The sequence below is a fragment of the Myodes glareolus genome, chromosome 13 (assembly GCF_982192425.1).
Source record: "Myodes glareolus chromosome 13, mMyoGla1.1, whole genome shotgun sequence".
NCBI lineage: Eukaryota > Metazoa > Chordata > Mammalia > Rodentia > Cricetidae > Myodes > Myodes glareolus.
Window position 1 is genome coordinate 53,874,494 of NC_142038.1, and position 24,155 is coordinate 53,898,648.

At 41.6% G+C, this 24,155-nt stretch overlaps 1 long non-coding RNA gene across 1 annotated transcript; it reads left to right on the forward strand.

Annotated features, from left to right (window-relative positions):
* The first annotated feature begins 20,152 nt into the window (after positions 1-20,152).
* LOC148120028 (uncharacterized) lies at positions 20,153-23,808 on the forward strand. The gene is made up of 2 exons (XR_015734719.1): positions 20,153-20,579; positions 22,185-23,808. It is a non-coding gene; the product is annotated as an uncharacterized LOC148120028 (long non-coding RNA).
* The last annotated feature ends 347 nt before the right edge of the window (positions 23,809-24,155 follow it).

The window sequence follows — 24,155 nt, forward strand, 5'->3', positions numbered from 1 at the left end:
AGCTGATGAGGGGACTCATGAGTGTGCCCCCCCCCCGAGTCATTCTGGACCGTTGATTGGCTCCATCTTGTGCAGATAGCACAGTTTCTGTGTGTTCATAGGTGCAGTGGTCAGGCCGTGTCCAGAGAATGACATGTTGCCTCACTCTGCGCCATTCCTCAGCTCGCTCACTTAAACTGCAATGGGAATGTGACAACGTTCTGCTGTGAAAAGAAACCCAGGGTGAGCAGGACAAATTGGTGCTGCCGACTTTACAAATGTAAAGGTTCTTACAAGAGAGCAACAAAGAGGAATTTTAAAATGTCCCAGTCACCGGTGATGCAGCGTCTGCTTTTGTTAGGTTAGTTCGGTCAGTTTCAGTGTTCTGTATGCTATTTCCCTCTTGTTTTGAAACCTGACCTTCTTCCGCGATTAAGATGCACAGAGACTCATTCCCCAGTCAAACAAACACAAGAGTTCCTGTACGAGGGTGCAGAGAAATAGCGCCATGCGTTTACAGCTAACTGACTCTCACAAAGGTGCCAAAAATATGCATTGCAGCAAGGACAGCCCTGTAATACAGGTCTTATGAAAATCAGATACTCACATGCAAATCTTAGACCCTACCTGCCTCCCCGCAAAAGTCAACTCAGAGCAAACAAAGATGTTAATGTAAGTCCTGAAGAGGAAACATAGGTAGCACTCTAAGACATTGGCATAAACAATAACTTAGAAAGAAAACAGGCTCCTTAACACAGACAAAGATAACTTTTTGTTGCTCATTGTAAGAATGAGTGGCTTGCACGTGGGAGAGCCTCAGTTCAATCTCTCCCACCCCAAACACGTAATTTCATGAAGGCAAATGTTACTAAAGACTGTTCCCTGTCCTCTGCAGCCAAGTGGGTGGGACCAGAAAACATCTGCCAGGCACAGCAAGCAATCGATGTGGGGAACAGACTTCACGGAAGGAGAATGCTTTGCAAACTGATCACTGACAAAGGATTAACATGCAAAATAGATAAGGAGTTAATATATGTAATGTAAAAATCAGGAAGAAGGGATACAGTTAAGAACTGTCAAATGAGGGCTGGAGGGAAGGCTCAGTGGTTAGGGCATGGTGTGCCCTTGTTGAGGCTTGGGTTCAGTTTGGAGCACCCCTGTCGGATGGCTCATGCCTCCCTGTGGGATCCAGCTCCAGAGGAGCTATCAGCCTCTTCTGGACTCCACAGGCACAAGCCCACATGCTGCCACGCCCTTATACTCATCATTAAAAAGGAAAAGAAAATCTTTAAGAAAAGATTTATTGAACAAGCATGTGATCCAACCAGATTTTCTGAATGTGGCCGGATTCTCTGAATGTGGCTGGCCTGGAGCCTTTCTGAAAAGCCATTGACAATGACACTGGGACTTGTTTCCTCTGCATATACTGGATTTTTGGGATCCAGTCTGTTTGGATGCTCACCTTCCTGGACCTGGAGGGAGGGGGGAGGAACTTGAACTTCCCACAGGGCAGGAAGCCCTGACTGCTCTTAGGGATGGAAAGGGAGGAGGAGGGGGAGGGGAGGAGTGGGAGGGTGTTGGGAGGAGGGGCGGAAATGGAAACTTTCATAATTTAATAAACTTTGAAAAAAAAAAGAAAAGATTTATTGACAAATGATAACCGACAGTTACTTCTCAGAAGAAGTGATTCAAGTGATCAGGTAGTTTAAGAAAAATATATTCCACCTCTTTGGCCATCGGGGGAGTATGTCAAAACAGGGAGCTCTTGTCTCACCAGCTGGTGTGGTGGCTATGAGACACACAAGGCCAATAAGTGCACAATGAAGAGCAGGGGAGGCAGAGCTCCTGTGCACCGCAGGCTCAGTGTTGATAAGGAGAGCCATTGCTGAGAACAGTGTAGACCCTCTCTCATATACTTTACCATATACATGTATATCATATGATTCATCACATGATCCGGCTCTCTTACTTCTGCATAGATTTCCAAGGCAGATAGTGTTAGCATAAAACGACAGTTGCACAACCACGTGTATAGCTGTACTATTCACAGTAGCTAAGAGCTGTACTATTTACTGAAACCAACACAGAATCAGTTGACGGATACATAAAGAAAATGTGACAGACACTCTCAATGGGTCATAATTGTGAATTATGAATTGTGAATTATGAATAATGATTCAGCCATCAAAAGAATGTTCTCCAGAAGCTGAGGGTGGCACTCGATGGAGGACTGAAAGCTTATTACGTCATAATGACACACCAGACTCTATATGCAGTCCCCAGGCATTAACAAAATTTAAGAAGGAAAGAAATGCTGTCCTCTCACTGGTAGCAAGAAGGATGGCATTAGAGGACATAAAGCAGAACAAAGCAGACAGAGAAGACAAACATTGCATCTTTTCCTTCCCAGGTAGATGCTGAAATCTATTGATCTGACTATAGAACAGTTATTACTAGAAGGGAAGGGTAGAAGCGGAATCCAAGGAAAGTTGAATAATATATATTAAAACACAGACAGTGATGAGTTCTCCAGCACAGTAGGTGACTGTGCTTCACAATAACCTATTATATATTTTATAGGTAATAAGAGGAGTCTAACCATAAAGTAACAAAGATGGAAACCTTAGTAACTCTCTTTGTAAACATGTATTGAAACTTCATAACGGATCTCATAAATATGTAACTATTATTTATTAGTCAGAAATAGTCTAGTGCCAAGGGAGATGAAAATGCTAACTATTCTGATCTGCTTATTACCTATTGTCTACATGCAGTAAATTACTGTCGGCACCCTATAAATATGCATACTTACCATATAATTATAAAAATTTAAAACCTTCATTAATTTTTTTTTCTGTGCTATGGGCAACACGGCTTATAACAAATAATGGATTTATATCCCAGAAAAGAAAACCTTTAAAATACAACGTTGGAAACCCCACTGGGAAGTGCTCTAATAGTTTCCCTCTTCCCTTGTTTCTTCCTGTTAGTTGTCTTCCTATCAAAGCAATGCAGTTAGACTTGCGGCCCCTGCACACCCACACTCAGGGCAAAGACAATTCTGTGCACTCAAAAGACCATTGATACAGTCTGTTAAGCCACGGCCACCTGCGCCGAACCCTACCCTCACTTCCTCTCCGTTTCATCTTGTATGGGAAAGGGCGCTGGTGAGATTTATTCCCCCCGTATATGAATGAATCACTCCTCTTCCTGCTCTTGTCTGCTCTGCCGAAAGGGCAGAAGTTGCTACATTCAGCTGTGGTTTTAAATACCATTTCCCCTCTGCTTCCAACTAGCATGCATTGGCTTGGAGCCAGGACTGTCCACTTAAAATTTCCATCTCTGATTTCCAAAACACTGGGGGTGGGGAGCCTCAGCCTCAGACATTATGAATATTGCTTAAGGCAAAAAAAAGATCACCACTCACTGGAGATGTAACTTTTGAGTTTAAATTTTTCTCTTACCTGAAAGTCATTCATTCTTCTTTCTCTCTCTCTCTCTCTCTCTCTCTCTCTCTCTCTCTCTCTCTCTCTCTCTTTCTCTCTCACTCTCTCTCCCTTCCCCTCTCTTTCTCCTCTCTCTAAATGGACTCCCTTTTCTAAGCTCATCCTTCAATTTAAACTATACACATTTTAGAAATAGATCAATCCAGGAGAGGCTTTTATGGAAATACTAAATGTAAAAGACATGCTCTCTAAATTAGCCCCTAAACAGCTGGACTCTGGGAGGATAATGCTTCCCACATGACAGCTATGATGTAAATTGCAGCCATTTGCTTCTGGTCCTTGCTATCCCTCTATGCTTTCCTGCCTTCTTAGTGAGGCTGCCCTAACTCTTCCCATGCTCCACAGAGTGGCTAAGGGACGTACTGATAGGAAGCCCTCCACACCTGTCTCCAGCTGAATGAATATTATGTTGAATGCCTGACACAACATAATCCAATCAGATTGTTTTCCTAAGACAATGATAAAAGATGGAAAGACAGCTTTTAAAATGCCTGAGCTTAATCCCAGCACTCGGAGGCAAAAGGCAGGTGAATCTCTGTGAGTTCAAGGCCAGTCTAGTCTACAAAGCAAGTTCCAAGGCAGGCTCCAATGCAACAGAGAAACCCTGTCTTGTAAAACTGGGGGAAAAAAGCCTAAGCAATGCAGAACAAAGCCACTTAGCGCAGCAGAAGCCCAGAGCGACTGCTAGGAGGGCTGACGTGATGGGAACTGGTTTCTGACGGTTGCGGAGAGAAATGCACCTGTGAAAACCAGGTGATCCCTGCCACCTGGCCTTGGGAAGTCGGGGGCCCCTCATGCCAAAGGCTTTGCTGATGTTCCCCAACACTTACTGCTTCAGCTAGTTTGCAACCAATCAAAGATTATTATGCTTTATTGCTGGTTAATAATGAACTATTTTCTGAGCGTGCATGCTGTCAGTGGTGAAAACAGTTGTGTGAGTGGATTTCAAGGAAGCATGATTGCTGTTCCTCTAGTCTAGGAGTTTCATTATCTGTTATTTCCCTTTTCAAAATCCAAGAGTTCTTCTGTCTTTAAATCTTTTGACAATTTTATATGAGTATATAATGCACTGTAGGTATTTTTATCCCCCCTTCCTTTCCATCTTCCTCCTCTTTCTCCCAACCAAACCCTTCTTCTTCCCGAATGTTTCCCTCCTCCATTCATGTCTTCTTATGTGTGACCCACTGGGCTTAATGAGAGCAGTTTGCAGGAGCGTTGGTGAGAGATTGCTCACTGGACAGTGGTTGTGCCTCTGAAGCCAATGACATCTTTTTCCCTAGCAACCATTAACTACCAATAAACACCCAGGAGGAAGATGGGCATTATGAACCCCATCTGGGATGGCATATTGATAGATTTATGTGTGATAACCACAGTTCTATTGAGTGTGTGGAGAAATCAAATATACTCTAGTACTGAATGACGTTGCCGTGGTGAGCTTCTTTTCTGAAGTGACCTAAGAATAGTTTTGATGGCTTAGTTTTTGTGACCAGACCCTAATATGATGACTTAAATAGCTTCAAATTCTCGGGTTCAGGTAATCCTCCTGCTTCTGCCTCCTAGAAATATGGTGGGCACACTGTGCCCAGCTCAGAGAACTTTCTTAAGAAATCATATGATCTTGAAACTTCTCTGGAGATATTTGACAGTTGGAACTTTTGAAGGGTGTAATGGTTAATCTTATTAGTCAGTTTAAAGAGTTCTGGAATCAGCTGGGAGATGACCTCTGAGCACGCATGTTTCCACCGCTAAATCACAAACACACACGTCCTAACTAAGGCACAACTACAACAAAGCATTGTTTTATTGTCTTCAGCTTCTCCTATTTTATATCTCACTATCACATTTGAAGGGAAATTTATGTTTGCACTCACATAGCACATAATTCCAATTGTGCAGTACATTCTACAGTGAGAAGAGCATTATCCAGTTCCCTCTTGAGACAATCACTGTTGGTTTCATGTAAGTACATATGTAAGTTCATACTCATATAAAATGCCGTAGAGTGCGCATTCTCATCTAGGGTTTCTTGAGAAAATAAAACTCTCGTAGCCTACAGCATTCATTGTATGTAATATATTTAATTTTTATTCTGAGCACCAGGAATGGTTTTAATTATATGTTCCATGGGAAAGAATCATAAATAATTTTGTGTGTACTGAGTCTCAAAGGAGAAATGCAGTACCAACTACTGTGATAAAAGTTGAAATGGAGACTTCACATTACTGAAACCACTGGATCTTTCTTTGCTCCCTCTGTAGGCTTGAGTGATTTTCCATATTTGTGTAAAGACTTATGTTTCCATTGGGTTACTGTTTTTGTTGCTGAGTATTATTCCATTATATGAATAGACTGCTGTTTATATGCTCATTCTCCTGTTGATGAGTATATGGAACATTTCTAGACTAGGGCTAATTTAAATAAAGCTGCTGTTAAAAGATTTGTACTGTCATTTGTTGATATACACACACATTTCTCTTCTATATTCTGGTCTGGGGATGAAGTTCTGTGTGTCTGAATCTGTGCTTAACCCTTCTGGTCGCTCTGAGCATCTTAGAATTATTGTATAATGTAGGGGGCTAAGGATAAAACAGATTAAACTCTGGGATGACACAAGACAAGTATGACCCGACAGCATTTCTAGAAGAAAAATACAGTAAAGAATAAGGAAGACACCATATTTTACTAACATTAGTACAAAGTAGTGGGTTTCATTATGATGTTTCATAACTGCATGATGCTTTGATCATCTTCAATCCTTTATTATCATGTTCTGCCTCCCTTTCTGGTGCGAGAGAATTGTCTGTATTCTGTCAATCATATTTTAAATAAATGCTGATTGGCCAGGCAGGAAGTATAGGTGGGAAAACCAGACAGGAAGTAGAGGTGGAGCAAAGAGAACGGGCGTATTCTGGGAAGCAGGAAGCTCTCTCGCCAGTTCCTGCGCAGACCACCGAAGATGTAACCTGCGCAGCTGAGAAAGGTATTGAGCCGTGTGGCTAACATAGATAAGGATAATGGGGTAACATAAGTTATAAGAGCTAATAAGTAGCCTGACGTAATGGGCCAATCAGTTTATAATCTTATGGAGTCCTGTGTGTGATTTTGATTGGAGCTTGCTGGCTGTGGGGTACTGGGTGGGACAGAAACCACAACCAGCCAGCCAGCCTTCATGTTACACCTTTCCACGCTCCTCCCCAATTTCTTTCTTTCAAAGGCCACCTTCTGAGTGCATGTATTATCCCTATTTTCTTTACACATTGCTTGTTACACACACACACACACACACACACACACACTCATGTGTAAATATATAAACACAACCTGCTGAATTCATTTTTGTGTTGTTCGTGTGTATATATTTTGGGCTGGCTACTCAGTGTTGGATTGCCAACCGAGGGAGCTCAGGAAATTGTTTTCTCTTTCTCTCAACAGTCATTAATTACCTGTAGTTCTTCATCTAGAGGTGTGGCCCTGTGAGATCTTCCCCAGCCACATTTGCATGACAACTAGTGTGGCCATTCTGTAGGCCTTGTTTAGGCTACCACATTGTTGATATCTTTGTGGGTACAACATCCATGTCCTATTTAGAAGATACAGTCTTTCAGCAGTTGCCTTGCTCCTCTGGCCCTTACAATCTTCTCACCCCCTCTTCAAGATGCTTCGTCAGCCTTAGGTAAAGGAGTTGTATTGTAGATGTATCAGCTACACTACTCCTCCGCCTATGCCTAGAGGACTCAGCATTCTCCACAAATGCTTGCTCCCCATGTTCATTGCTGCTCTATGCATAGATAGGAAATGGAAACAGCCTTAAATATCCTTCAGCTGATGAATGGACAACGAAAATGTACATATAGACAATGGAATTCTATTCTGCTACAGAGATAAATGAAATGATGAACTTTCCAGGGAAATGGATGAAACTGGAGAATACCGTACTGAATGAGGTAACTCAGACCCAGAAAGACAATCACCACATGTTATCGTTTAACTGTGATTCCTAGCTCCAAATCTTTGGATGCAAGTACATAATTTTGAGTAAACACAGAAACTGGGAAAGTAAAAGGAACCAGTGATGGGGTGGGAGAAATGAAGGAGTTGTAGAGAAGGAACTAGCAGGACACGTATGCCTTGAAGGGAGAAATTAGGAAAATTGGAGAAGTGATAACTGTGGAAGGGAAGGGAGGAGAATAGGAGGGAGAAGGAAGAAAGAAGGATAAATAACAATGTTTGATAAACTCACAGAAAACATTATATTTATCTACAATTGCATTATATAGGTAAACATATGTACATTTGTTTACATATAAATGTATCTATTTTGTATCTATAACATAAATGTATATTTAGATACATCTATCTAAAATTGCATCATATATGTATATGATTTCACATATATGTATACATACATATATATGTGCATATATGTATACTTGCATATATTGCTTGAATGAAGTTATACCATTTAGGGTGATAATGATTGCTACCAAGACCATAATCTACCCAATAAAATCCACAGTACCAGACATGAGTACTATTTAAATTGCTGGTCAGTGAAGCCAAGAGACTTTCAAAACAGTAGAGGCTATTGCTGCTGCCCTTGGTTGCTACCCAGCATTTAAAGACAGTGTATTTCTGACACAGGACATTGGAAGAATTGAGCTGATACTGACCTGAAAGCCACCTCTATGAGGCCCAGCACTCGCTGTACTGGAAGGTGCTATGCAATCTGCCAAGGGAGAAAAATCAGCCAGTAGTCTTAGCAACTGTCATGTTTACAAAATTCAACAATGAGTACAGGAGCAAGATGCCCCCCATGGGTATCTTAGTGGCACTTCTCTCTTGGGCATAGCTAACAGTCATCTACTTGCATTTAAGGTCCACTCAATAGGAGGGAATTTATGCCTGGTAATGTAAGCCTTGTCAACAACCCATGGGTAGAAATGCCTTGGAACCTACTGTTGCCACTTTCCTGAACCAGTTTAATTTCTAACAGCATTCTTAATAGTCATCCTAATACCCGCAGGGAAGTGTTGCTCTCACTCCTCAATAGAGAAGGGTTCCCTTTGCCAGAGACAGCGGCCATGACAGAGAGCCACAGCTGGCCAAATGCAGCAACAATTTCTTTTAAATCAAGCAACAATTTCTTGTAAAAAGTAAAAAAGAAAAAATAAGTAAAAGCTTGGAGAATTAAACAGAACACACATGCCCAATAACCTGCACACTCCTCAACCATCTGTTTGCATCCAGAACAAGAGATGTGACTATATCTACCAGTTGAAAGAAAGTTATGTTTAAGAGCTAGATAGTATTCTATTTATATGTGTGCCACATTTTCATCACTCATTAATCCTTTGATAGACAGCTAGGCTGGTACAATTTTCTTGCTGTAACGGATAAAGCAACAATAAACATGAGGGTGGAAATATCTCTATGGTAGGGAACGGAGCTCTTTCGGTTTTTGCTTAGGTATGAAATGGCTGAGTCAAATGATGGTTCTATTTTTAATTTTTTTGAGGGATCTCCAAACTGATTTTCATAATAGCTTGCATTAATTTGCACCCCTACTAGCAGTGAATAAATACTCCTCTTTCTTCACATTCTGTCCAAAATTGGCTGTCAGATTTCCTGATAGCTATTCTAACTAGGGTTAGGTGGTATCTCAAAGGAGTTGTGGGAAAATTTATAGACTTATAACTCTACTATTAAGTGAGGCCACATAACCTTAGAAATAGAAAAAAATGCATATTCTCCTTTATATGCAGATCCTATCTGTACACGTGTATGAGTGTGCATGTGTGTGCCTGAATAAACCAAATAAAAATATATGTATGGTTACAGAATAACATGTAGAAAGGAGAACAAGAAAGGTAAATATTAGGTATGGGAAAGAGTGGAATGTAGGTAATAGAAATGTGTCTTGAAAAGCAGATTTAAAGCTAATTGTTTTTCAAGTTTTAACTCTTTCACTTATTTTTTCAGGGTTTTTGGTGATGGATAAGTGCAGAGAAATATATGTATAGTGAAAGTGTAGAGGCAACTGACATGGGAGGTCCTTCTGTATATGTGGAGCTTTTATTGATTAATGAATAAAGCTGCTTTGGCCTATGACAGAGAAGAATATAGCCAGGCTGGAATATATATATATATATATATATATATATATGTGTGTGTGTGTGTGTGTGTGTGTGTGTATACACACACACACACACACACACACACACACACACACACACACACGTAGCTGCTGAAGGAGACAGATGCCAGAACCTTGCCAGGTAGGCCACAGCCTTGTGGTGATACACTGATCTCTATAAATTGACAGCATGGGTGGGGATGCCATTGCCAAGAACACACAACTCATTGAACATGAAGAAACTGAGCTGTAGGTACCTACATGGAGCTCTCACTCCTACATTCTAGTCTCTTTGGTGTTAGATGGTATTCTGCAAGCCACTGAAAGAGAAACATGGACACTAACCCAGGCACAAAACCTCTGACTATACTATATCCTCCCTACAAAATATGCTAGGGCACAGTGACATAGAATTTGTGGGAGCAGCCAACCAATATCTGATTTCACTTAAGGCATAATCCATGAAAGGAAACCCATCCCCAACACTACTTGGGAACCAACAACCAGGGACTAGAATACCCAGAGACCTAGGATAAAACCAAACACTACTGGTGTTAAAAAAAAAAGTATCAATAAAATGATTGCTAATGATGTTCTGCTATATACTCCTAGATTGGTGTCTTATCCAGCCATCATCAGAGAGGCTTCCTATGGAAACACATGCAAACACCAATAACCAGACATTATGTGGAGAGAGAGTCTAAATTAGAAGTCTCCATTAAGTCCTTCACCTTAGAGTTTAAGGAATCCTGAAGAAGAGGAGGCAGAAAGATCGTAAGAGCCAGAGGGAGCAGAGGCCACCAGGAGAATAAGACCCTGTGAACCAACTAAGCAAGGTGCATATGAGTTAACAGAGAGTGAAACAGCATACTCAGGACCTACATGGGTCTATACCAGATCCTTGGTGTGTATGTATATATATATTATAGCTCTTAGCTTAGTATTTTTATGGAACACCTGACTAAGAGAAGGAATCTGTCTCTGACTCTTTTGCCTGCTGTTGGGACTCTTCCTGTTGGGTTGCTGTGTCCAACGAGTTTCAACATGAAAGTTTTATTTCATCTTATGGTATTTTGTTTTACCAAAAAGAAAGAAAAAGAGAGAGAGCAGTACCATAAACTTCTTAAAAGTCTCAAAGTCTCAAGACTATTGACTTTAGTTGAATACAAATAAACACAGAATGTAAAAATAGATCACTTAGATATCATCAATTTTCTGTTTAGGAAAAATTAAGAAGAAACCATTAAAAACAGAACAATGTTACCTGTCCAATATTTACAAATATTTACACTTTTACTCTCGATTTTTTTTACCCTACCTTTTTCTTTTCTTTTTTATTATTTACTATTTATTTTTGAGTGCTCATTATTCACCTCTCCACCTGTGGTACGAAGTTTTGTGGGGTCCCTTATGTACTCCCTTGTATGCCTGGCCACACTTTTGTGCGTTTTTTGGGGTTTACTGATCAGCCCCACATTGAGCACCTTATGTTGGCTCCTCTCACCAGGATGGGGGCACGGGGATTTAGAAATATAAGTAAGGAATGTGCGTCCATGTGAAAAATAATAAACAGAAACCATAGAACAGTACCAGGAGGGCATTTCAGAGAATACTGAAATCATCTGCATTTAATTTTTTATTTATCCTTATACCCCAATACAAAAGAGGGAAGAAGGCAACAAAAGATTTATTTAACGTGATACAAAGGACAACTCAAGCAGTTAAATTGCTTTAACACTTTAGGCATCAAGTCATTAGCATTTTGTTGTTTAGGCAGTGAAACTACTCTAGATGAAGTATCCTGAAAACAGCTACTCCCCAGGTAACCTCCAGAAGTACACTTGCATATCCTGACCATCTGGATCTACTTGTATGAGCCATCTTAATGTCAAACAAAACAAACAAACAAGTAAACACATCCTTAGTCAGGATGTGTAGCTACACTTGTGAACCAATTTGAGCAACCTCCAAATTCTCTGGCCATCAGACAAGGTAACAATAGTTTCACATTTTTGGGCCTCCACAGTTACCTAGTCCAAAGCTTTTGTACCACGAAACACAGATTTATTTGTATTAAACTCTTATGATTATCAATATATAATAAAAAGAATTTGTCTTTTCATTAAAATAACTTACCTGTGATGATCTGTGAAGGGGATTTCACTTATGTTCTTCATAAGTACCATACTGTTCCCCCTGGCCAAAAGATTCCTGTCATGTGTTAATGACTGTCTGAATGAGGCTTTTACGTATCTGAGGCCATACACTTATTCCTTGGTGGAGGGCTAGGCATACACTCATCAACTACATACTGATGTTATCCCAGACACCATGAGGATATTGTAATTGAAATTCTGAACTTTAAGAAAACTAGAATATTTGTTAAATAGAAATGTAACTTCTGTTTTGAGAACTTCTCATTAATGATAAAATATTCTCAAAATTATTTCTATATATTTAGTGATATAAGACAGATAAAATATCAAAGAAATAATGTTTCAAATCTATCTAAGAACTCTAAATTTAAAGTAAAAAAAAATACAGCCTCTTCATCTTCTAATTTCTGATGATTTTTTTGGGGGGAGGGAGACTATAAATATAAGGTCTTGGTGGGACTTAAAATCATAATTTATAAGCCACAGCTCGAGGGAGACTGAAGTATTACATTTAGGCATAAGATATAGCTTCTAAGTTTGCACACAGTAATTCTATCACAGATTCTAGTTCTGGGATTTTTGTGTTACAGTGAAAGGAGTCTGGAGAATGCCCTAGTTTCAAAGTTAATAAAACCTATAATATTGCCACTTCCTCTAAAACTTTTCCTACGTTAAAGGGAGATTTAAAAATCATTCTACAATCATGAATTTTTGCTCACTCCCTGTAACTAAAGTCACAGAGATCTCTCTAATGGATTTTGACCTGATGTTGCCTTATACTGGAATAGGGAGATGTTGGTTTACAGTGGAATAGAGAGATGCTAGGTTTTGTTGGCACAGTAAAATTCTGTTTCTAAATATTCCACTAGAATATATATACGTGTGTGTGTGTGTGTGTAGTCACATAATACATGTGTATATATTCAAATTACATGTGTATATAACATATAATAAAACTTCTGGTCAGAAAATGTTGCTTTTAAACCCTTTGTTGCTTATAAATTGTGTGTGTTGTCTGTGATTTCAGCCAGATTATTTCTTTGGTAATCCAAGATCATATTCAAAGAATTTAGCACCAAAGGATACATTTTCACCACAGTTCCTGCATCTGGCTCAGACCACATCCTGGAAGAGCGGGTGCAAAGACTGCAAAATCCACAATACCAGAAAAACTGCTGTGAACCTTTCTCTCAAGGAAATGGCTTCACAAACAGGATTCAAAAAGGAGCAACACCATTAGACATGCTGCAGTGGAATCGGGGAAATCTCAAGGGGTCACATCTCTGGACAGCAAACTGTGGGAGGAAGATGATGGCTGAAAGAAGGAGAATTAACCTCTCTCAGGAATGAACCCTTTGATGGTTGTCCAGTGCACAGTAGTAAGTGTTGAAACTGCACACACACGAACAACAATAACAGACTCAGCAAGATGTATTTTTAAATTTGTGTATGTGTGTGTGTGTGTGTGTGTGTGTGTGTGTGTGTGTGTGTGTGTGTGTGTAAAACAATGATAATCAGGCAGGAAGAGACTATCAGTTTGAGAGGGGCATGAAAAGAGTTGGAAGGAAGGGCCTTGGGAGGGGCTGGATGAAGGGAAGGCAGAGAGGAAAATGGTGTAATTACCATTTTTTTTTTACCATATCTTAGTTAATAATAAAATCATACTTTAATTAATAATAAAGAAGAATATATCACAGCAAACTTTGTTAAATTTAGGGAAGCTATGCAAATGAATGTGTTTATACAATGCTTCTCGGAAGACACAGACTAACAACTATTTCTCTCAGTCTCTTTCCCTCCACTCATTTTGTCCCTCCACCTGCTTCTCAGAGGCACCCTGCCTCCATTCATCCCAGAGTCACCTAGAGGCATGGACTGACTTCCCGCTCTCCTCTGTACCTTCCTATACTCTAGCCACACCATGTCATTCAAACTGCCCCTATCTCTTGAAAATTCCCACTAGTTCATGCCTGAAGACTTTTGCATTGACTTTCCACTCTAAGAAGAATGTTCATCTCTCAGGTCTTTCAATTTCTGGCTCCATTTCAGGAGTCAGATCTCAGAAAGGGTTTTCCTGAATCCGTCTCCCATCAGTCCCCTTCCGGGCATTCTTTGTCATATAATGTTATTGTTATTAATTTTCTTTATCTAAAAATAACTTACTTGCTGTTGTTTGTGTCTTATTGACTGTTTGCAGCATTAGATTCTGCCAGGACAATGCAACTGGGTGGACACTGCTCTATCTGAGATGACTCACACCTTGTCTTATGCATAGTTAAGAAATGCTCAATAAATCTTGAAGGTAATTAAACGGTTCAGGGTGAGTAGGAGAGGTATTGTGATGCTCAGACTAATGCTTGAATGATTCTGTTTGATATGCAGAACTTATGAATGTTCAGGATTAAGAGGAAGAGGGGTTTGAGAAACTTTTTTACCTTGATTGAGAGAATATGTGGAAAAGTGCCCATTTACAAAAATAGGGAATAGAAGATGGTCTCAACTTTTCAAGGCAATTTAAATTTAGATAAAGCAAACTTATGGTGCTGTGGACCCTATAGAGGGTGATGGGCTGGGGACACTTACACAAGGGGAAATCTGTCCACGAAGGTGCCGGACATTACTGCCTTAAAAAGACAAAACACTGTCCAGCCATTTAGAAGCTGCTGCTGAACGACACTTACACCCAGATTCTTTAGGACTGACTCTCAGGAATCAGAGCCCTGCTTATTGCATTATTTGATTTCATAAAATATTCCTTTGTACATGTGTGAAAATACAGTTCTATTTGAGTTCAATTCATCCTAAGTCAGGTTGAACTAGAAGGGTGATTATCTGAACTCTTGAGGACATGGTCAATCTCACCAATTGTTCACATGTTCTTAAATGCCTAGTGTACCAGTATATTAAACTAACTTGTAACTTATGGAATGTTTTTTATTTTATTTTTTTAATATTTATTTATTTATTTATTTTGTGTACAATATTCTGTCTACATGTGTGCCTACAGGCCAGAGGAGGGCACCAGACCTCATCACAGATGGTTGCGAGACACCGTGTGGTTGCTGGGAATTGAACTCAGGATCTTTGGAAGAGCAGGCAATGCTCTTAACCGCTGAGCCATCTCTCCAGCCCCCTGAAATGTTTTAAAAGAGTATAGGGCACTTAACCAATTCTGTAATGAGAGTCAGATGTACCTCTTCGGAGAGAGAAATTAGAACAGCAGATCAAAGTTATGCTTGGGGAAGCGATGATTGTAGGTTCACCACCAAGGCCCACGATTTCACTAGCCCTGGGTAGTTGGCTGGGCTTCCAGTATTAGGTATGACTTTCCTCTTGTTCAGTGGGTCTTCAGTACAATTATGGAGCCGTTGGTTACCTCCAAGGAATGGTATCTTTAGGAACAGAGATACGCATAGCACAACAACTACCACAGAACAGTTTAGAAGAAGAGAAAGTGAATTTGAAAGAGGATAAGTGAGGGTGTTATAGAAGGGTCTGGAAGGAGGGAAGGGAAGGAGAAATGATGGAACAATGTTATAATCTAAAACACACAACAACAAAAAACAGAACCAAAAACTAAGGAACCCTACCGATGAGGACAATGAGTTTTGGGGGTGGGAGGGAGATTGGCTGGCATTTTGGGTAACCTTTTTTTCTTCTTCCTTCCTTCCTTCCTTCCTTCCTTCCTTCCTTCCTTCCTTCCTTCCTTCCTTCCTTCCTTCCTTTCTTTCTTTCTTTCTTTTTTTACTAAAAGCCAGAGTCTTTGAGTCTCTGAGTAGCTTTGTTCTTGCGAGAGGTTAGAGTACTTATTTGGAGGAGAGATGTGTTAGAGTAACAATAACAACTCATTAAGAAAACTCTTTCTGGTTCAGAGAACAATCTCTGCCCTAGGTAGAGATCTAACATTCTAGTTGGCCTGTGTGAAACACCTGGCCAAGAGAGCACCCCTAGGAAGGTGGGGATCCCCTTAAGCCATGGAAAAGAGACAAGAAGAACCATTTTTTTAGTATAATGTTGTTCTTTTTCAACCCTGAGTTCCAGCCCACCCCTCATCACCCACCCCCACCTGCCCAGCATAATCTCTGTGAGCCACCATGATTTCTGAGGCCTGAGTCAAAAAAGCAAAACCCTCCCTTTTCCTTTATATCTTTCTTTTATCTGGTGGCCAGAACCTAAGTTTTTTGATACTTTTGACTTCCTTACTTTTTCTCTAAAGCTACCCTTTCTGTCATGTAGTTTCTTGTTCACCATGTGTCTGACCTCTGTAGGTACCCAGGTCTTTTTTCCTTTTGTTCATGGCGATTCACAGGGCCTTTTGACCTCTGGCTCCCTGGAGATTCTGCACTAGCACTGGTCTGAGGGTATAGCTTAGAAAGAACTTGGCTCTCTTTTGTTATGGTAATTCCACCTGTAAACAAGGTTTCAGCCATGGGCCCTATGCGCCTGCCACGCCTGCCTCCTGTAGCTCCTCCTGCCTGAGGCACCGGGCGCCTGTCATCCTCTTCCACTGCTCCTGATGGGAGGGGGCCTTGCCCTTTTGCCCCCTAGTCCACTAGTATATATACCCGACTTGAGTTTAATAAAGTGGCCATTTACTCTTTGGTGAATGAGCAGGTCTCTTGCTGTCTTTGTGCTTCAACCCTTAGGATATTAATCCATTCTCGTGGGCTTGGTTCAGAAAAGCTCGGTGGCCAACAGACCTCCATGTTGGTTTAAAGAGTGTGGCTGCATTTCCTCTCTCTTCCATTCTTCTCTGGGGAGCTGCTGAGATTTACCGTTGCCTGTCCTGGAATATTTTTCTTTTAAAAGGTAGTACGACTGTCCTCAAACTCAAAGAGAAAAAGAGGAAGAGTTGGGGCATTTAAAACTATAAGAAATTGTTGACAGAAGAAATTTTTTTTTGGTTATGAACTTAGCAAATAATTAGTCAGAGTTCTTTAGAGTAACAACACACACACATATCTCACCTATATAATATATCATATATATATATATATATATATAACCATAACTACATAACTATATATATGTGTGTGTGTGTGTGTGTGTGTAATTTATTAGAATGACTTATGGGCTGCAGTATAGCTAATCCACAATGGCTGGCTGTGAATGGAGGGTTCAAGAATCCAGTAGTTGCTCAGTCTATGGGGCTAGATGTCTCCGCTGATCTTAGTGGATGCTGAAATCCTGAAGAAATAGGCTCTAATGCCAGTGAAAGAATGGACTTGTTAGCAAGGTGAGGGCACGTAGTCAAAGATCAAAAGCTTCCATCTTCCGTGTTCTTACATAGACTTCCAGTAGAAAGTGTGGCTCAGATTAAAGGTATGGCTTCCCACCTCAGGATCTGGATTAAAAGCATGTGTCTGCCTACCTCAAAAATCCAGATTAGTGAATCTACCTACTTCAAATTAAGCAAAATTCCCTTACAGGAATTTTACAAAATTCCACTTTTTGAATTTCAGTTAATTACAGATATAGTCATGTAGAAGGAGACTACTGCTTGTTTGTTTCCTGGCCCCCCCAGACCCAAATAATCACACAGAAACTATAATAATTATAACACTGTTTGGCTTATTAGCTCAGGCTTCTTATTAACTAGCTCTTTTTTTGTTTTTGTTTTTCAAGACAGGGTTTCTCTGTAGCTTTGGAGCCTGTCTTGGAACCTGATATTGTAGACCAGGCTGGTCTCAAACTCACAGAGATCCACCTGTTTAACTAACTCTTACATCTTAAATTAACCAATTTCTTTTAATCTGTGTATCACCACGAGGCTGTGGCTTACTGGAAAGGTTTCGGCAGTGGTGTCTTTCTCCTTTGGCAACCACATAGTGTCTCCTTGACTCTGCCTACTCTATCCTACTCTGTTTGGATTTCCTGCCTGGCTTTGTTCTGCCCTGCCATAGGCCAAAGCAGCTTCTTTAATAACCAATGGTAATAAAACATATTCACAGCATACAGAGGGGAATCCCATATCATAGTCAAGTTGACAACCAAGAAGAGGCATCACAGAAACCAATAAAGACTTATCATTCATATAATCAGTGGGGAAAGGATTGTTCTCGCCAAACCATTCTAGAGAAACACCCGTGTCCATCTCTTCCTGGGCCACCAGAAACGGAGAGAAACCAGCGGCACAGAGCAGACAGCCACGGAGTGACAACTAGAATGTGAGACAATAGCCTCAGAAAGCTGAGAAAGAAGTGCGAACAGCAGCTCTGACATCTACCTGATGTGGACCAAGAATGGGGGTGGGGCTTTGAGGGGCGGATAGGGAACGATTTCCTCTACCTCTTCCCACCTGCGTTCTCGGTTGGCTCGGTCTGGGGTCATTCTCTCTGATGAACAGCTGTGTTCTGCCTCTTCCACGCTCAGGGTGTCTTTACAGGACAACAACTGGACATCTAAAGATGCTGACATTTTGGTGCAAAGTGAAACAAAGCTTTTCAAAAGAAACTTGGCTTACTTTTCTTCTTCAAACTGTCCTATTCAAGTGTGAGAAATCTGAAACTTGTAAGGGAAGTCTCAGAGGTCATCCTAACCTCAGCATTAACTTTTGACTGTTTCATTTCTTTCTATAAGACACATAGTTAACAAAAGCAAAACGTTTACAATAAAATATTGACGAGGATGTTTCTTTCACTCCTGTAAAGTGATTCATGTGGTCCAAGAAAGTGTGTGCAACACCAAACTCAAGATGAAATTGAAGCGAGGAAGTCTAGGGTGTAAATGAGAAGAACTGGTCAGAGAAGTAGCCAGACAACAAAGTCAAGGGATTAAGGGCAATGAGACACGTAGTGTGGCCGTGTTCAATGGATCCCAGTCAAAGAGAGCAGCTATAGTTCATGAGCGTGCTGGCTAACTGGATTCTGGACCTAAGTTTTCTGAGTTCAAGCCTCTTTCCTTTCATTTACAGTGTTGAAACTCAGTAGATCCTATGTGCATTGCATTCTATATGAATTCAACCAACCTTGGATAAAAAAAATATTTCAGCCACATAGGATTTTTATGGACTACCTTGGTCATCAATCCAAAGTAATGTAGTGTAATAACTATTTATCCAGTGTTTATACTACATCAGATATTATAAGTCACCTGGTGATGAGTTAAAGTATATTAAGTATGTGTACTTTGGTTTATGCAAACATTACATTCATTTTTTTTTTTTACACAAGGGGTTTTACACAAGGGGTTTGAAGATGTGGGAATCAGAGAGGGATCCTGGAATCAATCCTCTGGGGATACCAAAGGAACACTGTGATCTGATGACTTGCTTCTCTCTACCCTTCATTCATCTGTGAAGTTTGGCTACTGATGTTAGTATGTAGGCTAAGCAACAATGTAAGGACTCTGTCATTCTTGAACTAAAGTGTCTGTCCATGGAGAATGCTTGGTTTGAGACCAGTCTTCTGGGGGAATGTATGCTCTTGTGAAATAAGTGATGCAGTAGCCAAGATTTACCTACGCAGTTTTGCTTGTGAAAGTTGTGATCCTTAATAAATCTTTTCACTTGTTTTTTTTTTTCTACCTCTGTTTCTCAACTTGAAATGGGAATAAAGAGATATGGTTTTATAGCTTTTAAGACATACAGTAAAAGGTAGAGTTTTTCTTTTTTCCTTTCTTTCTTTCTTTTTTTGTGACAGGGTTTCTCTGCAACTTTGGAGCCTATCCTGGAACTCTCTCTGTAGACCAGGCTGACCTCGAACTCACAGAGATCAGCCTGCCTCTGCCTCCTGAGTGCTGGGATTAAAGGCGTGCACCACCATCACCCAGCACATTTTAAAGATAGAATTTTAAAAAGAAAGTATAACAAACATGTGATGTTACTATTGTCAAGCACACGCACACATGCACATGCCTTTTGCTGCTCTTCACATGCATATTTCCACAAGTTCTCAGGGAACCACATTGTCTGATGTGCTAAGTTCTTGGAAGGGTCTTTCCACAGGAGGGGAGGGTAATGACTTCACATATTTTAAGAAAGAGGAAGGAGGGGAGGAGGAGTAAAAAGTAGGAGGAGGAGAAGGAAGAATAAGAAGAATAAGAAGAAAAAGGAGGAGAAGGAGGAGCCTTCTCATCCTAATGGCAAAGACCCTTCTGTCTTCCACCCAGCTGTTGATCTTGGGGATAAATCTTTCTATCTCTTCCAAGTACAACAGCACCACATTTAGCGGGCAGATGAAGAAGACGCGTAAAGGAAAGGGTCCTAAGCTCTAACCCGCTACACCTTAGGCTGAATCCTGGGATCTGGGACAATGTCCACTAATACAGCAGGACATTGCTTAGCTATTGGGTACTTGCATTAATTTCAAAATTTTATTCCATATGTTCAAGTTTTCATTCTAACCATACCACAATGCCAAAGAATATGTGTAGAAGGCCGCAGCCACATTCTCCATTATCAAGATGGCGCTGACATCCGGCTTCACCGCCAGGTGAACGCACATGTGCTCGGTAATTTCCCACTGAGTCCCCGCCTACTCCCGAGACATCACCTGGGACTGGGAGCAGCGGACCTATCCAAGAGTGACACGTCCAAAGCAGGGTCTGTTTCCTATATAAGGGATGGGTTCCATCTTATCTGGGTCTCCGCCATGTTGGCTGATGCCCGCTCTCCCAAGGGGCATTAAAGCTTTACTGCAGAAGTATCCTATGTGTACCGCATGGTTCTTGCTGGCGAGACGGGTAGCGCGGGACATCTGGTGCCGAAACCCGGGAAGAAGAAGAAAAAGAAGAACTTTGCACCGCCGGAGACCCCTTGGACACAAGGAGGATTCAGAACTGTAGGCATGCGTGCTCAGAGAGGTACGTTCTAAAGTCCAGAGAGCATATCAGAAACTGAGCAGCAGTGGGAGGTTGTGCGCGCACCCAGATAAGTTAAAAAATGACCCTCCGGTAAAGAATGGGGGAGACAGAAAAGAAAATAAGTTAAAAAGGACCCCCCAATGATTTTAAAAAAATAAAAATGGGGGAGAAGGCTGATTTACAAGGTCAAAAGCTTTATGTTATGTTATATATGTTGTCTTTTGTGTACTGGATAGGAAAAAGATATTTAAACTTAAAAACTGCTAAGGATATGATGTTTTGGAAAAGAGGTTCTGTTTTCGTCTCCACAGAAAAGGAGAGCCTAAGGGTGTACTTGGGATTTATATGGTTTGAATCACCGAGACCTCCTGAAATGTTGTAGTGTATACCCCTAAGAATGCAACGGCCCAATAACAGCAGGAAGCAGCCAAAGAGACTAAACGACGCCCAAATTCCCTAAAAGATTAAATGAGGTCCTTGCAGAGCAGCAAGCCTGCTTCTCTGAGTTCCGCTTTGCTCCGTACACCGGTTTGGGCTCGGAATGGGTGCAGCTGGGGCTGGAGGGCGGCTGGAACGGAGCTTTGCTCTATGGCTATGGTGGGGAGCACATTGCGCCGGCTCAATTGGTGCGGCTCGGTTGGTGCCTGGCCTGGAGGATGTCACAGCAATGCCAAGAGTGAGAGCGGTGCCACAGGCAGCCGGGCCAGAGGGCTTACAATGTACCTAAAACTGTGCTGGTCTCTGAGGGTAAAATGGCTTGGTTCCATTTGGCTATGCTAAACGATGCTGACTTCAGGCAGGACTGGTCGTATTTATCATAATAAAAGCGCAATTAAGGTTTAAATGCAGTAAACAGGCAGTACCGTATTACATCTACATAGTGCGACTTAAGTTTTTAAGAACTGCTTAACATTTTAAGAACTCAAGTCCTCCTAAAAGATTGCTATGTATACGCTTGGCTTGTCTGGTGTTTCAGGATCCGCAGGGAGGTGGATGCGAAGGGCCCTTGGATTTTGGGGTGATTGGGTCGTTGGCTGGACCTATGAGAGTTTATAGCCGCTTTTGCTGTGACACAGATGTTAAAAGTTTGCTAGTAGGGAAGCGGCCCTGGTCGCCGCCTCTCCCATCGGCCCCTTGAGCAGCAGCGGCTCTGGCGCGGACCTTGAGATGTTGCCGCCTATGCCGCCTCGGTCTGAGTGTCGGCTCCCGCCACACTCCGCCACCAACACAGCCTCAGAGAACTAGGCTAGCCCCGCGGGAAAGGCAGGGGCGCCTTGGGGTGGAGCCACCACTTCCTGGCCTGGGACACAGGGAGCTGCACAGCGAGCAGGCCCAGGGCCGCGCACAGCACTTGGATGACGGGCGGGCTCTGGAGCCCGAGGCCACCGTACCGGCAAAAAATACGGGAGCCAATAAATCTTAAATCTAATATCAACAAACAGGGCCTGCTGTAATGGCACAGACAAACAAGATCTGCTCTTTAAAACAGAGACCTGTAGATCTCTAAGTTCAAGACCAGCCTACTTCCAATACTGACTATGCTAAATTTTTACACTGAGTTTTTTAATACTCTTAAATGTTATTTTGGGAGATGTTTTTTTCTAGAAATGCTGACATACATCTACTGACATTCATGCTGTGGATTCATCTGTCCAGAGGCCTGAGGACAAAGCCTCTGCTATGGAGCTGTCTGACCTGATTGCTGCAGAGCTGGCGGGTTCCTGAGGGATGGTCCAGCTCCTGCCCTTGGTCTGTCAGTTATTGCTGTGCTGTTGTTGCTGTACATTGCAATGTTGTTGTTGCTGTGCCATTGCTGTGCTGCTGAATTTCCCCTTGATTTGTCAGTTATTGCTTGCTATCAGTTTCCCTTATCCTGTCAGTTATTTCTGCTAAACACTATGGGTATCTTCAAGACAGGTTACAAAATGCCATGGTTATTTAAATTAAAAATTGGATAAATATCTATTTAAACAAAAAGGGGGGGAATAATAAAGGAACTGCCCCCGATGCCAAAAATGGCTATTGCCATGGCTCTGTTCACTATAAATTTTTTAAATGGCAGCACGGCCTATACCATGAAAAACAGAGACCCTCAATCAGTTATCTACCACAGTGGCTACAGCCCTGGATCAACAGGCTACCATAGATATACCTATTAGAGGTAGAATAAAGAACAGGTGGATATCTTATGGCAGCTTGCCCAATTGGGCTATAAATGGAAAACTCCAGCCTTATGTGTGACCAGTGTACCATATGAGAACTTTATAAAAATGGCTAACTTGTCCCGAGAATTGTCTTTGTATCTTGCAGGAGAATTTTGATGATTTGCTGTCCTCCTTGAGACGGTCCATCATGACAATCAACTCCACGCGAGTGGACATAAGCCTGGCCGAAGAATTCCAGTCCTGGATTATGTCCTTCATCTCCTACTTCAAAGAATGGGTGGGGGTTGGAATGTTTGAAACAGTCCTATGCTATGAAATAGTGTTTCTCCTCTGGATGGTCTGCTGACTCAAATCCCAAAGTCTTAGGGACAAAGTGGTTTTTGCACAGCGCTGGCTGCCCTGGAACAGGGAGCCTCTTTTGATATGTGGTTATCTATGTTAAAGCAGTAAGGTTTAAGCCAACCAGCTCCTGCACCCCTAGGACTGTGGTCCATTGCACAGGGTGGAGTGCTTGGCTTAGCTAGCCCTGAAGGTTGTCGAGCTGAAAAGCATCGCACAGAGAATGGCCCTCTCTGAGAGATAAGTCGCTCTGCTTAAGGGTTTCCTGCCGTATATTCCCTTTCCCAGAAAATTGGCAGAGGGCAGGCCGGATAGGTTCCAGGTGTCATGAGCCTAGGGGCAGATTCCGTGTAAGCCCATTTTAATGTTTTCATTTTGGGAAGTGCGACCTCTATCTTTACCTTCCTAGGGAGTTGCCTTTCTGCAAAGAAGTAAAATTAGGGGGAGATGTAGAAGGCCGCAGCCACATTCTCCATTATCAAGATGGCGCTGACATCCGGCTTCACCGCCAGGTGAACGCACATGTGCTCGGTAATTTCCCACTGAGTCCCCGCCTACTCCCGAGACATCACCTGGGACTGGGAGCAGCGGACCTATCCAAGAGTGACACGTCCAAAGCAGGGTCTGTTTCCTATATAAGGGATGGGTTCCATCTTATCTGGGTCTCCGCCATGTTGGCTGATGCCCGCTCTCCCAAGGGGCATTAAAGCTTTACTGCAAAAGTATCCTATGTGTACCGCATGGTTCTTGCTGGCGAGACGGTAGCGCGGGACAAATATGTAAATATAGAAGTAGGTTTTTGTTTTGTTATAATCTCCCTGATTGGTAAAAAACAAGCAGTACCTACTATAATAAAAGACATTTTCAGCATCTTTGAGTATATTTTGGCATTTTCCCAATGTTGTAGAAAATACTCATTCATTATTCTAATCAACTTTAAAAATTCAAACTTAGGCAAGGTAGAAAATTCTTTGTCAGGGCAAATTAGTTCATGTACACACACACACACACACACACACCACAGATGCTGGGATTTTAAAACAGTTTTTCTTTACTTATTTTAGCATAGCAT